The sequence below is a fragment of the Lycium barbarum genome, unplaced genomic scaffold (genome assembly GCF_019175385.1).
Source record: "Lycium barbarum isolate Lr01 unplaced genomic scaffold, ASM1917538v2 unchr_scaffold_32, whole genome shotgun sequence".
In the NCBI taxonomy this organism is placed as follows: domain Eukaryota; kingdom Viridiplantae; phylum Streptophyta; class Magnoliopsida; order Solanales; family Solanaceae; genus Lycium; species Lycium barbarum.
The window spans coordinates 111,576-122,458 of NW_026843485.1; the positions used below are offsets into that span (position 1 = coordinate 111,576).

The following is a 10,883-nucleotide window of genomic DNA, read 5'->3' on the forward strand; positions in this document are numbered from 1 at the left end:
TTTTTTGAACCACATTCTTTTTGCTATCATCATTTTGTTCTCGCACCAACCTCATGCCAGTGTTGAATGATTCAAATCTCTTTGCCATTTTAGTCCCGTCCTTAATGCAGATGCACAGCCAAAACAATGTTCAATGCTAGGCAACCTCTAAAGAATGCAATAAAACTAAACAAACACAAAATAAAATGTTAGTGTGTGAGAATATGCATAGGAATTAAATGCACAAAATAATAAAATATGTGATAAATTAGTTCGTTATTGGATTAAGCAAGAATAGATGACCTAAGTCGTAGCACGAGCGGAGGAGAATGACTTATTGGCTAGTAGGCTCTAACGCTTGAGCATTAATGAAAGAAAAAGCAAACTACATTGGAGTAGAATTTGAAGCTTGAAGAAAATCTGAAAATTTGAAGTTTGAAGAAAAGCTGACTTATGCTGAACACCAAAGCTTGGCCCTGAAAAAAAATTGCCCCGCTTTTGATAAAGATGCCAAAAATTTGCCCCAGTATTTAGGCTATTTCTGATGAAGAAAACTCGTCTTGCATGCCAAAAATGCTCTAGTTTTTCTGCTCCTACTTTTGAGAAATATTAAAATAATATGACCAAGCCTTATATAGGCTGCCTATGTATCCAAATCAGATCAAGCGTGGTTCGCCTTACATAAAAAAGGATTTTTTTTTAATAAGAATGCTACCCGAAAAAAACTATCATACTTTATATCAATCTTCTAAAGTCCCGCCATAAACCCAACGTTCTTTCTTAATGAAATCATTATTGATGTTTTATCCATCTATATCATAAGTACTTGTAGCGGACGCGCAATAAACCTCGGTCCAATAATTGCTTCATCTTGAGGAGGAACTGGGGTTTCCTTCGGTGTTCAACTTAAGTTAACCTTTAGAAGGAAAACAAAATATTTGGTAAGCGTAGAGTAGCTAAGAGTAGAGCATTTAGAAATGGGTGCATAAGAAGAAACCGACAGATTGAGTCCTATAAAGGTTATTTTAAAAGCGGCCGAAGGCAAGTTACGGCTTTGGACATATTTTGGTGCTTGTTTGGACATACGATAGACAAACTCGGGATTAAAAAATTATGATTGATCGAGCGCACGAGAGTTGAACTTAATATACCCAAGAGCTGCGAACGGCTCTAAAATTATTTTAGCATTGGCGGTTTGAAAATGTCAAGGACAAGAGACCTATGAGATTGTCCCTCGACTTGCATGCCAAAACTTGAAATTAATGGGTGCGTGAAGATAAATCTCGGCGACCCAAAATAAGAATGACTCGATTAAACGAGTGAAGACTCCGCAGAAGTAAGGTACATGAAAAGTCATTCTTGAACAACTTGATGGGAACTGTCGAATAAATTTCAATAAGTGCCATTTGATAGATTGCGCAAATAAATTTGGACATCTACAAATTTAAGAAGCGATAAATGGTGATAAATGGAAGGATTTGAGAGTAAGTAACAGTTCTACGATGTAGATCGAGCGCTAAATGGATTCTACTAGGTGTGGAACTAACAGGACAAATGTTTTGTCGTTTGAGATAGAAGATCATACTCGTGAAGGAGGGACACGGAGAAGCTCTGGAATTTGCAGTTTGATGCGAGACAAATTATTTGACACTAATAGATTTGATTAACTAAGAAAATAACGATGGGAAGGACAATTATAGGAGAATGCCTATTAAAACAAAGCTGGAATGACAGGAATTAACTTCAAGTGTGGGCAAAATGAATTTTTCAAGGCTAGCTCTTGGATACGAAAATTAGGAAATTTCCTCCGACGATTAGAACTTTTCGAGCAAAACGTCCTACTTTATAAGAAAAACGGGAATCATGCTGGGAATGTGAATGATCTTAAAGGTGCTCTAGAGTCGCTAAAGTGCGCTAATCGCGGAATAATTTGATTACTATTATTTTAAAAATCGTGAAGGTGATTCATGCAATTATATATCAAAATAAAAGATAAGCAAGTATGGATTCAATATTCTCTTCTTTTATCAAGAGAAACGAAGAAGACGTTAGTAAATATCACGTAATAACATTTCACAAATAAATTCAAATAAGAGCCTATTGCAAATAAATTTAAGTAATGCGCTTAGCGTCAAGTGATAATCACAAATAAATTCAAAAGCAAGCATATTGCAAATAAATTCAAGTAAACCACTTAGCAAGCAAGCACGCAACTTAAAAAGCTTATAACACAAGTATATTAAATAACAGCCACGCGTGTTAATGTGCAGGGGACCTCCTTGTGCCCGAGGTAGGCCTAGCGTGTATTTGAAAAATGAATGTGTCATTATATGTCATCACGTTTGCTCTTTAATTAATTAAACGAGTCTATTCCCAAAATGAAGTACATAAATATTTTTAAGCTTTATTACATGCCAAATACGAAAAAGAAAAAATATTCCTAATTAAAATAAGCTAAGTTCAATTCTTCATTGCGTTCAAGCTTCTTTCTCTATTAATAATGTGCGGCAAGGTATTTTCTACCAAAACTTGCGATCTTCATGGCTATCTGCATCACAAAAGGTTAGTCAAACCCGCCCTCCTAAAGTTTAATTAATTTAGAACAATGGTCCATATTGTTGGCACACTCAACCTTCAAATAATGCACACATAATATGATAAGCGTTGTTTGGGGTCGTGAACCCACTTGGACAATTGGGTAAGGTTGACTAATGGACCTAATATACCAAGGATATTAAGCCTCCGAAGTTTAATATGCATGCCCTTAGGAAAAAGGTGTTGTTTTAGCTCTATCCTAGGTTTTTCTAAGATTTGGTTTCCTATGACACCAGGCTCTCCCAAGTGGACAACTTGGGAGTGGAAAGTCCATGGCTGTCGACTGCACCGCCGATCGACTAAATCCATAAGATCGATCCAACTAGAGGGTGATTTAGTAGTGCACGGCCGCGAACCGCGAAACCGCTTTAAGTGTGTGAATTTGTGTGAATTTTCCAGGAGTGGAGGAAGTATGAACGGGATGTCAATTAAAGAAAGTAATGACACATTATTACATAGAAAATTTCATACTAGGAAATAATAAAACAATAATCAAAAGCACTTAAAAGCACATAAGGGAAACAATAAATGCATCAATAAAGGCAAAAAAATAAAGAAAAACAACCAAAACATCCAGAACATATTGGTGATTCCTATTTTGTTTATTTTAAGGAGTCGCCACCTAATTAATTTTAAAGGTGAATTAGGGCACCTAATTATTAACTTAGATAAAGCTAAACTAAACCTCTGTTAATGGTCTACTTAATTAGTGTGATTCTAGGTAAGGGTTCTAATCATCCTAATGGGAAGCTCTTAGGCATCCATTAAGATCCGTTAAACACGGTTACCGTCCAAACTTAGGTTAACTAATTAAGGCCTAAAAATGCAAATATAACATTTTAAATAATTTAGGAAAATAATTTGTAAATATTATCAAGGTTTCAAAAATAGAGAACATAAGGCTGCTATTTAAATTAAATGAGGAAATAATTTATAGAAAAGACTTTAGCCAAGTTATACTAGAAAATGTGCCGGATTAGTCAATATACTAATATGCCTTTGAAATAATTCAATGATTAAGTGTCAATTGATTTAAATTGCTCAAATTTATCAAATAAGGTCAAGAAGGCAATAAGCAAATTAGCTCCTTATTGTTATATGGAAAGTAGTTTTAAAATATAACTATTCTCTTTTATGAAAATTGGGCTATGTTTAAAAAATAAGTATTTAAATTAAATTTGAGGAAAACGATTCATCTATAGCCATTACTAGAAATGATCATTTAATGCCTTTATGTAAAATTAATCATAAAATTTAGAATATAAAAAAAGGGAACTTATAAAATAACGTTTAGGCTATAATTTGAAGTAGGTGAATAGTTTGAAATCAGACTTAATTCTTAATCAAATTACTCAATCCATTTTCGACTTGAAAAAAAATAGAAATTAACAGAAATTTGAACTGGCGAAATAGGCTAGATTATTAAAGTTTTAAACACGTTATTTCGAAAGCAAATTCAAACTCTAACTACCCATTATCACTAAACTATCCCCACTAATTTTACTAGAATTTATCTAAACTAAGAAAACAGAGAGAAGGTAAATGTTAGTCAAGCAATCAAATATACAAAAAAAGAACAAAGCAAAGGAAATAAAATGTTTGAATGGGCTCGGCCCATTTTAATGCTGTTGCGTTCTGTGCTTGCTATTGGGCTTTGGCCCAAAATTCTTTTTTTTTTTTTTTTTTTTTTGCTGCGGACAGGGGGCTGACTCAAGAGAGAAATCATGTTGGGCTTTAGCCCAACACCGAATGCGGAAGAAGACGAATCCCTCGGACTTGCACGCGATGGTCATGCATAAAAATGAAGGAAAAAGGATTAGTACGTAATCAATAAATAAGGCTAAACATATATAATGTAAATTCAAAACAAACAGATCAACGACTTGTATACATGCTATGTATATTTGAGTATATTCCGTATATACATTCATAAAGAGGCTTAGAGGGTTAATATCGAAAAGCTTTTGCCCCCGTCTTCTCGATGTTGCACAAGTTCCAAGGGATTTCACAAATCCTAGGCATGGCTAACAACTGGGAGGGTTCAAGCTTGATCCGTAATGACCAACTAACCTCCCCATCAACGTGCTAATCCAACATACTTATAATATACACTCACATACATACTCAACAATGGTATACTTATAATGTAAGAGCATAAAAAAAAAATTAACAGATGCAGGCAACATAACATGCTCACAGAACTAAAATTCTCAATCCCCACTCTGAGGTGCCTTAAAAGGCTTCCCTAGGTCATGTGACTTAGAGTTTACGTATACACAAATGACTTTCTTCTGACCGAATCCAAATCCGAGCCGAGCGACGACGACGACGCGAGGGGAGGCCCTCTTCTTAACCCTTTGGCAACAAGAAGGATCCTAACTTTTTTTCCACCACCTATGAGGGACAAATGCTCATTTCATAAAGCAAGAGGGAACAACTCATTTTCCCTCCATTTCCCATTCAACCTATCAATTAAATCCAAAAAATCCACTGGTTGCATTAAGGAGCTGCTAATAAGAATCTCAGTGAAGTTCCCAGATGTAGATCTATCAACTATTTGATCTTTTGAACTTCTCCTCCAATAAAGGAACACGATCAGAACCAGCAGCAGGATTGAGAATGAAGCGACAAAGACAATGGTTAAAATGAACTTAAGGGCACGTACATGCTTCTTTCGTGTTCTCTGGGGTTCGTAAACAACACATAGTGGTAAATTCATTCATGTATCCCATCACAAAGCTTGTGGTTCCCAACTACTACAACAACACTTAAATTGGAAAATGGTCCATCGACAGGAACATTACCCTCTAGATTATTAAATGACAGGTTCAAGTAGATTGAGGAAGTAAGAGTTCCCAATGAATGAGGAATTGGCCCTTATAGGTTGTTAGAGGAAAGATCTAACAACTGTAGATTCTGCAAGCCTCCTAAATCAGGAATGGTTCCTTGGAGGGAGTTCTCGTGCATATGGATTTGCAGCAAAGCCAAGCACTTCCCTAAGGATGGCGGTATTATAGCAGAAAAGTTGTTATGAGAAAAACCAAGAGAATTTAGATGGCTCCAATTGCCTACATATGTTGGGAGATTCCCAGTAAAGGAGTTATAAGACACGTTAAATAGTGCGAGATGAAAGAGTCATGAGTTCCTGGGGTATGGTTCCACTCAGATTGTTTTTGTAAAGTTGCATATACTGCGGCTGCTTACAGTTTGCTAGAGTTGGAGGTATGCTTTCCTCTAGGTTGTTACAGGACAAATAAAGATACAAAAGTTTAGTGAGGTTGCCTATAGAAGAAGGGATTACCCCCGTCAAAGAATTTGAATCCAAACCGAGATTTCCCAAGTTTGGTAGACTGCCAACAGATTCTGGAATGCTGCTTGTTAGACGGTTGCAGTCCAAGTAGAGTAAATCAAAGCTCACTAAGTTTGAGATGTCTTTAGGTATAGTTCCTCGAATTTGATTTCCCGTTATAATTATTAGCCTTGTCAAATGGCTAGAAAGGTTCGCTATGGAGTTGGGAAGAAATTGATATTACTTCAAGAAAGGACAAATTGTACAATTAAGTAGGAAACTCCTCTGATAGTCTATTTACTGCTACTCCAATCTCTCATCATTTGGTCAATCAAGCTATAGAATCAGGTACTTGTCCAATTCGAAATTGTTATACGATAAGTGCAACTCTTGTAAAGATGTAAAATTTCCAATAGAAGCAGGAATTGTTCCTGTTAGATTGTTATTTCTGAAATAAAGTTGCACTAGTTTGGTTAATGATCCAAATTCATAAGGAATCTCTCTTACAAGATAGTTCTGCTCTAAGACAAGTATCTTGAAGTTGACACAATGCGTAAGGTTAACCGGAATTGTTCCTCCTAGTAAGTTAAAACTCAGATTCAACTTTTGAATCCTAAATAACCTGCTAAGTTCTTGAGGAATTTGACCATGGATCGAATTTTCGGCAAGGTCAAGAGAATACAGGAACGAAAGGTTTCCAAGATGAGCTGAGATTGTACCTGCCAATCTCTGGCCTTTCAGATTCAAACGGATGACTCTGCCATGTCTAAGGCTACATTTTACTCCAGCCCACTGGCAGAAGTTGACAGATTCGTTCCATGAGGCTACAACTCCTGATGGATCTTCAGTTATTTCGGACTTGAAGCTAATTAAGGCAAGCTTATCAGTCTCATTAGTAAGTAGTGCAGCTGCAGCATACTGAAAAGAAAAGGAAAGTGAGAGTTGGAGCACACAAAGGCGGACCCAGAATTTTAACACGCTCGGGCACTATTATCTTAACATGAACACCAACAAAAATTTTAATGACGACTGAGGGATAACATTGTGTCGGACCGGTCCCTAATAGTGTAGCGGTGGCAAAAATACAAGTATATAGGTCAAATATGTATAATAAATAAAATTTAACGTAGTGAAGCAGATGAAAGAGATAGCTCAGTGGCTAAGGCTGCGCAACATGTGGTGATAGTGCAGGTTCGAATCTGGGCCAGCTCATTTAAAGCTTATTGTTTTCCTAAAATAGGCTCAAAAAAATAATTAAAACTGACATTCGAGTTCGATCGGGGGTGAAATTTAAGGGAAGCAGCAGTTGCAACCAACGTGCTCCAAAGTTACTTTCGTTTGTTAGAATGCACAATTAAATATCTACTAGTTTTTCAAGGTATATACACATATATATACATAATTTTTTTCGAAGGGTGGGATTTCACGTGCACTCCCACCATTACATGTAGGTCCGCCTCTGGGAGCACAAGAAACAAAGCGCAAAAGCTAAAACTTGTTGAGGGAAGTTCCATTATGGAGAATGTCAAGGAATTTTCAAGGAATTTGTTTATCGGTGTCTAATATGAGAAGCAACCTAAGGTTTGTTACTTATAGGAGTTGTGGACTAGCTGTTGAGTTTAAAGCCCACAAATGCATTAAGTGAGGGACTTTAAAGGTGAAGTATGAATTGGGAAATGAAATCAGTAAGTGTCGTGTGATTGCTACCGTTCGCTTTGCAATTTCCATTGCCGGTATTGCAGAATATAATTTCGTTCTATCCAGGGAAGAATTAATCCAAACCTTGGCAACTGCGAGGGGATTAAATTCTTTAAGGAAACACAGTTTTTCTGTGGGCTCGAAATAAACATATTGTTCTTTAGTTTATGTAAACAAATTACTATTTGAATAACAGGAATCACAAACTTAAAGAATTTAATTAATTATACTTCTGTTTCATCTAATATTATGTTCTGGTTGGAGACTAAAATCCTTGGATTTTCTACTCCAGTAATCTACTCGATTTGAAGATATAAAAACTTCATCGAGATTATTACTTTGTGTGTTCGATTAGAAGAATATAAAAACTTCATCGACGTTGTTACTTTGTGCGTTCTATTTATTGATTCCGGTTCTATTTTGTTGTCAAACAGAAAAATGGCTGATATCACTGTCGAGAACGCTACTGGTCCTGGTGCAAAGACTATCGCTTCTTCCAGTCGCACCACAACTGTCCCTGCGATGGCTGCGGCAAAGAAGCCCGGAAAGTTTTCTGGCATAGACTTTAAACGGTGGCAACAGAAAATGTTCTTCTATTTAACAACCCTCAGTCTGCAAAAATTTATTACTGAGGAAGTTCCTGTTCTACCAGAAGAGACTCCGGACAACGAACATTTCATCGTAACGGAGGCATGGAATCATTCTGATTTTCGTAAAAAACTATATTCTCAATGGGCTGGATGATGGTCTTTATAATGTCTATAGCGGCTGTAAGACGTCTAAGGAATTATGGAATGCTTTGGACAAGAAATATAAGACCGAGGATGCTGGGTTGAAAAAATTTGTTGCTGCGAAGTTCTTGGACTTTAAATGGTAGATAATAAATCTGTCATGTCGCAAGTCCAGGAACTTCAAGTGATTAGACATGATCTGCCTGCGGAAGGAATGGTAGTCAATGGAGCTTTCCAGGTTGCGGCCTTTATTGAAAAATTGCCACCTTTGTGGAAGGATTTTAAAAACTACGTAAAGCACAAACGTAAGGAAATGACATTAGAAGATCTAATCGTCCGTCTTAGAATTGAGGAAGACAACAGATCTGCTGAGAAGAAGGCCAATGGCAAACAAGCAATAATGGGGGCAGACATCGTTGAAACTGCCCCTTCAAGTTCAAAGAAAAGGAAGCGGGCTTCTGGAGGGAAGAATGTTCCAAGCAAGAAAAAATTCAAAGGAAGTTGTTACAATTGCGGCAAAATTGGACACATGGCTTCAGACTGTCGTGCTCCCAAAAAGGATAAGGAGAAGAAGAAAGGTCAAGACAATATGGCTGAAATGAATAATGAAGTGGATAATCTATGTGCCATGTTGTCCGAATGCAACTTGGTAGGTAACCCGCGAGAATGGTGGACAGACTCGGGCGCTACTTGCCACGTGTGTTCTAACAAGGAATTCTTTTCTTCTTATGATGCAGTTGGCCCCAACGAGACGATCTTCATGGCCAATTCCGCTACTGCCAAAATCGAGGGAACAAGCAACATTGCCTTGAAAATGAAGTCTGGAAAGATTGTAACGCTCACGAATGTCCTTCATGTTCCAGATATGCGGAAGAACTTAGTCTCAACTTCAATACTAGTCAAGAATGGATTTAAATGTGTTTTTGTTTCTGATAAGGTTGTTGTTTAGTAAAAACGATATGTATGTTGGAAAGGGCTACCTCACAGAAGGCCTTTTCAAACTCAATGTAATCTCAATTGATATGAATAAAATTTCTCCTTCATCTTATTTACTTGAGTCAAGTAGTCTATGGCATGCACGTTTGGGACATGTTAATTATAAAACATTGCAAAAAATGATTAGCTTGGAAATACTTCCTAAGTTTGAATGCAATAAGTCTAAATTTCAAGTATGTGTTGAATCCAAGTATGCTAAGTATCCTTATAAGTCTATTGAAAGGAATTCCAATCCTTTAGACTTAATTCATACCGACATTTGTGATATGAATTCAACACCATCACGTTGTGGGAAAAAGTACTTTATACCTTTTATTGACGATAGCACTAGATATTGCTATGTGTATTTACTTAATAGCAAAGATGAAGCTATTAATGCATTTATACAATACAAAATGAAGTCGAAACACAACTGAACAAGAAAATCAAAATGATTAGAAGTGATAGGGGTGGAGAGTATGAATCTCCCTTTGAAGAAATATGCTTAGAATATGGAATTATTCATCAAACTACTGCCCCATACACCCCACAATCAATGGAATTGCAGAAAGAAAGAATCGAACATTGAAGGAAATGATGAATGCCTTATTGATAAGTTCTGGTTTACCGCAAAACTTATGGGGCGAAGCTATCCTTACAGCAAGCCGTATACTCAACCGAGTGCCCCATAGCAAAAACAAAGTCCATTCCATATGAAGAATGGAAAGGTAGAAAGCCTAGCTTAAAATATTTCAAAAGTGTGGGGTGTTTAGCCAAGGTACAAATACCTATACCCAAAGGGTAAAAATTGGACCAAAAACCATTGATTGTGTTTTTATAGGATACACCACCAATAGTAAAGTGTATCATTTTCTGGTTCATAAATCAGAAAATCCCGACATTCATGTTTAATACGGTAATGGAATCTAATAATGCCTGAATTTTTTGATAATATTTATCTGTATAAAATAGAATGTGAGTCGTCTGGTGAAAGACCTAAACGACCTCGGGAAGAAACAAAGGAAAATATGCCTAACGAAGAGAATCCAAGACATAGCAAACGTCAGAGAACATCGACTTCCTTTGGTCCAGACTTTTTGACATTCTTAGTAGAGAATGAGCCTCAAACTTTCAAGGAAGCAATGTCTTCCTCCGAAGCACAATATTGGAAAGAGGCAATCAATAGTGAAACAAAATTCATATTAAACAATCATATTTGGGAATTGGTTGATCTTCCTCCGGGAAACAAACCTTTAGGCTCCAAATGAATTTTCAAGAAGAAAATGAAAGATGATGGCACTATTGATAAATATAAGGCAAGACTCGTTGTCAAAGGATTCAGACAACGAGAAGGTCTTGATTATTTTGATACATACTCGCCGGTAACGAGGATAACATCCATTTGGGTATTGATAGCGTTGGCTGCAGTGTACGGACTCCATATCCATCAAATGGACGTGAAAACAGCCTTCTTGAATGGAGAGTTAGAGGAAGAATTCTATATGGATCAACCCGAAGGGTTCATAACTCCCGAAAAATAGAAGAAGGTGTGTCGACTTGTTAAGTCACTTTATGGACTTAATCAAGCACCCAAACAATGGCATGCAAAATTTGAC

The 10,883-nt window shown here is 36.7% G+C and overlaps 1 pseudogene; it reads right to left on the reverse strand.

Moving 5' to 3' along the window:
* Positions 1–4,990: 4,990 nt before the first annotated feature.
* On the reverse strand, positions 4,991–7,591 carry LOC132625696 (putative receptor-like protein kinase At3g47110; annotated as a pseudogene).
* Between the last annotated feature and the right edge of the window lie 3,292 nt (positions 7,592–10,883).